A 5,336-nucleotide genomic window follows, 5' to 3' on the forward strand; every position below is an offset into this window, starting at 1 on the left:
GAAATCGATATAATTCGAATCCGCGTGACACAACCGACACTCGCGTACCGCAAGTAAATAATTAACACTCCTTTGAAAGAACGAAAGGAATTTTAATATAATAACTCAGAACACTATTATACAAGGAACACAGAACAATAACGGTTATCGTAATCTCGAATACGTCCGCCCGGAATGGCATCCGTCGCGAGACTCTAAGATGGCCGATCTCTCTTCAGATGAACGCCGTTGTTTAACAACAACCCTTAGCAACGTTCTCCCGGAGACGGGTACAGCAGATTCAGGAATAACGGTCACAGACGACCCGCAGGGACGCAACAATATATAAGAAATCAAATCACTTCATTATACAAAGATCATCGTTAAAGATATCATTACGCAGAAATGCGAATTGGAAAAACAGGTAATACAAAACACCTTGTCACTAGCAGCAATACAACCGGACGAATTCGCTTATCGAATAATTAAGTCACCAGGCTATATGGCGGTGACTTCAGGCGAAGGAATCTATATTATTAAATGCGTGGGCATAGAAGTCGCTTTGTGAAAAACCAACACTTGTCATACAGAACTACCCGTAACCTTTAGAAACGCTTCCCTATTCATGACACCAAAATCGCATAGTAATCAAACACAGTACTATAAGGGACTGCAACCCATTACTCCCGATCCTATACGACATTGAAGAGACCTTGCTTCAATTCAACCCCACCCCATCCATGGCAACCTCCCCACATGAAATTAAACCTTTCACAAAATTATCCTGGAGATACCTAGCCCCTAAATCTTTAGCCACTAGCGGCATATATTCGCAGCAAGATTTAGATGAATTGAGAGATCACACTATGTTTCCCGCAGAAAAAAGCGCAGTTTTACATACCATCGCCCGAGGCTTTACCGGACAGTCGATACAATCCGATACAGTTTCATTGCAAAACTTATTAGACGAGGGCGCGTTAAACAAAATCTATAATAATACTTTAACAAAAATTTGGAACGGCTTTACTACATTCGGCGCAGCGACCGCCGGCGTGTTTGGAATATTCATAATTTTAAGAATAATAAAAATTATATTTGATATGTTGATACATGGTTATGCGCTACACGCAGCTTACGGCTGTGAGTGGCCTTCACTTGGACACAGTACAATTGGACACGGTGCAAATGGACACGTTACAAATGGACACGAGATTTTGCACACGGTTCAATTGGACACAGTGCATTTGGACACAATAATTTTGGATACAGTAGCTTTTGGACACATAAGAAAATACGCATCGTTTACTTGGACACCGCTCAATTGGACACTGTTCATATGGACACCGTTCGTTTGGACACAGAAAGATGCGCACCGTTCATTTGCCCACCGTTCGTTTGGACACCGTTCATTTGTACACAGAAACATGCGCACTGTTTGTTTGAATATGTAACAGATGGAGAGAAATAAAAATCATTTTGGGAAAATATAATCAGTATTCTTATAACACTTTATACTGGTAAATCTATGTAAAATATGAAATCGTGAAAAGGAGATACATTTGAAGGTTATAATATCTGTCAAAATAAAATATATTCATACTTATATATCTCTGATACTGATGTCATTAATTTTACATTGCTTTTAGCACTTTGTTTAGCCTTTCGCATATTTGGATGTCATGCATGGATACAGTGGGTTCCGCCCCCCCTGCGGGGGGGCTCCACTTCCGGAAGATATAACCTAACCCAAACCTATTTCTTATTTAAAACAAAAATTTGGTGTGGATTACGTCGTATAATTTAAATCAAATTTTGATGTCCAAACGAACGGTGTCCAAACGAACGGTGGGCAAATGAACGGTGTCCAAACGAACGGTGGGCAAATAACGGTGTCCAAACAAACGGTGTCCAAATGAACGGTGCGCATCTTTCTGTGTCCAAACAAACGGTGTCCAAATGAACAGTGTCCAATTGAGCGGTGTCCAAGTAAACGATGCGTATTTTCTTATGTGTCCAAAAGCTACTGTATCCAAAATTACTGTGTCCAAATGCACTGTGTCCAATTGAACCGTGTGCACAATCTCGTGTCCATTTGTAACGTGTCCATTTGCACCGTGTCCAATTGTACTGTGTGCATGCGCCATGCGCATGGTACCGCCGGGTCAAGAAAGACGTCCAGACCCAACTGACCGATCGACCGGACTATCAGATACGCGACGGGCTCCTATATCGGCACATACTCCACGACTTGGACTTCCGGGAAGTACCCGCCGACGCACAGTGGAAGCTATGCGTCCCGACACCCAAACGCGCCGCCCTGCTCCGACGTTGGCACGACGATCCCGCAGCCGGACACCTAGGGACCGTCAAGACCATGACACGCATCGCCCAGCAATATTATTGGCCGGGGATGCTCCGGGAAATCGCCCGATACGTACGCTCCTGCGGAACCTGCCTAGCCCATAAGGCATCACAACAGCGACTCGCCGGCATGATGCACACCGCTCCGGTCGACGCACCGTGGCAACAGGTCTCAATTGACCTAGTGGGACCACTGCCCCGCTTCAACCAAGGGCACATGTGGCTCCTCACGATGCAAGATCGGTTCACGAAGTGGCTAGAAGTCAGGCCCCTGCGGAAGGCCACCGCAACGAACGTCACGAAGGCCTTCACCAACCAAGTCGTGTACCGACACGGGTGCCCATAATGGGTCATATCCGTCAACGGGACCCAACTAAAATCCAGGCAACTGGAAAGGCTGTTAACCACGTTCGGAATCAAACACCGCACCTCGCCGCCCTACACGCCGCAGTGCAACCCGGTGGAGCGGGCTAACCGGGCTATTAAAACGATGGTGGCCCAGTATATCGGGAAAAACCAGAGGACATGGGACGAACACATCACCGCTCTCCAATATGCGTACAACACCGCATGGAGCGAGGCCACGGGGCATACCCCGGCCTACCTGAACGGGAGAGAGCTCGCCAGGCCGCACCCGAAAGACCGGCGCCAAACAGTAAACGCAGCCCCACCCGACACGACCCACCGACGGCTACAGGAGGCATACGAACTGGTACGAGTATGCTTAGCGCAGGCATTCCAACGCCAAGAACGGCACTATAATCTACGGCGGCGGGATTGGAGGCCAAAAGTAGGGGAGCTCGTATGGAAGAGGAACCATACCCTCTCTGACAGGGCCAAGACGTTCAACGCCAAACTAGCCCCGAAATTCGTAGGGCCCCTGGAAGTGCGAAAAATCATCTCGCCAGTCATCGTCGACCTCCGGGATCAACGCGGGCGCTGATACCGGCACGTGCATGTGCAGGAACTAAAGACGAACCTGGACCACTCCCTGGCGACCTAAGCCCGCCTAAAAAACAATTATCGGCGAAAATCCCGAGGTTACCGACCGCGATTATCGGCGTTATTCGTTGTGACGATAATCGCGATTACCGAGCGCAAGCGTTGGTACGTGCGAAGACACCCGCGAACCACGGCCGATGGCATTGCCTGTCCCGTCACGCGTCCCAAAAAGCACTCAAAAACCGCGCGTGCCGCCTACCGAGCATCCCGCGCTAGCGTATAAAAGGCCGAACGCTGGGCCACGGGACAACCAGTCCATTAGCGACAGCCAGGCATGCCGACCGAACAAGAAAGGAGGAGTTGGAGGAGCTATTCGGACGGTGGTCTGACGATGAGGGGGGCGAGATCCCGGAGGGGCCGGGACCGACACACGTCACGCCGCCGCAGGCGCCTGACCCACCCCACCGGCCGCCACCACGGATTGGGACCAGGGTTCAGCGGGGCGACGCCGAGACCAGGCGGAAAATTCGCCTCCTGACCACGCCGCCACCACCGCCGCAGGGCCGACACCGCCGCACCGCAGTACCACCACGACCACCGGCCACCCGAACCCGATCGACGGCATGCGCCGCCGCGGCCACGCCAGCCGCAACCCGCGGACCGCACCCTCGGCCCACCAAGCCGCCATCACCACCAGCGCCAACCCGGCCCCGGCCGGCCACGGAGCAAGGAGCTACCCGACTCGCGCACGCCGTCGGAGCACGTCCCCCGGGGCCAATCCAGGTCAAAGTCGCCGGGGGAAAGGTCCTGGAAGTCCCGTACCGCGCCGTGCACCACTCGCGGCGGTACCGGCGGTGGACCTCGGATGGGCAGTGGACCCTCCGGTTCAATAAGGACGGGACCCTTCGCAGTAGCCGCCTACGCCGATCTGCCCCACCGGCAAGAAGGGGGGTGATGTAACGGCAGGGCCGTTACTACGGCGAAATATATATATGTATATACAATAACATGTCTGCCTCGCTTACTCTACCCTACTTTACCTATCCCGCACGCACAACCACCGCGCACGCTCTCTCGCTCGCGCGCATGCCACACGCACCGCTCACACTAGGCGCGCTATCTCGCTGGGCATATGCTCTCGCTCTCGACTCGCCTTATCTCGCTCACGGTCCCCACACGGAATCGACCCCACTCCCGGGCCGACAGTATAGTGGGAGGCCCCGGCCGGGTATATAAGCCCGGCCGGCCGAGGCATCGGGACCAGATCCTATCCCGACATCCAGCTCCCGACACCGATCCGACCAGTACCTACTACCTCCTCGGGCTAAGGTTTCTCTTAGCCCTGTCGGGTTTCGCCGGCTCCTGTCACCGCTCCTCGGGCTAAGGTTTCTCTTAGCCCTGTCGGGTTTCGCCGGCTCCTAGCAGTTACCCGGGCTGACGTTTCGCTCAGCCCTACCGGGTTTCGCCGGTTTCCGTTGCCAAGGCCGGACCCAACGTGACACTCGGGCCTGTCGGCAATACCCACCTACCTAGCCTAACCGTAGTAATAAGCCACCTGTAGATATCGCGTCGTAGCCTTAAGACCGTTAGCCATAAGTCCGCTAGTTCTAACCGCGTCGTAGCAAAAGCCTGTTAATAATAAGTCCGCTAGAAATAAGCCTGCTAGACCTAAGAGCCTGCTAGTTATAACCGCGCCGTAATCTTAAGCTCGTCTGTAAATAAAGCCGCACCATCGCGATTAAGCCGCGTTTCTCGCTGCGTACCGCCTTGCGCTTCTCGCCGCGCACCGCCTTGCGTTTCTCGTCGCATACCGCTTTGCACGGCCGCGCCTGACACCAGCTTTCTGCCGACCGCACGCTGACCAACATCGCCTGGCCCTGCACGCTACTTTGTACATATCTTTATTCAAATAAACTATTTTTTCTACTTATATTGTGTTTCGTAAGCTTGAGTCTCCCCTCCTCTCGAACCCGGACACCGACGAGCCGATCCGAGCGTCGAGCGAGGTGACCGCGTTACAATATTCTGAAAGAAAAAGAGAATATAAACTTATT

Source organism: Polyergus mexicanus, unplaced genomic scaffold (assembly GCF_030449975.1).
Source record: "Polyergus mexicanus isolate NDT 795.1 unplaced genomic scaffold, iyPolMexi1.0 SCAF_26, whole genome shotgun sequence".
Taxonomy (NCBI): domain Eukaryota; kingdom Metazoa; phylum Arthropoda; class Insecta; order Hymenoptera; family Formicidae; genus Polyergus; species Polyergus mexicanus.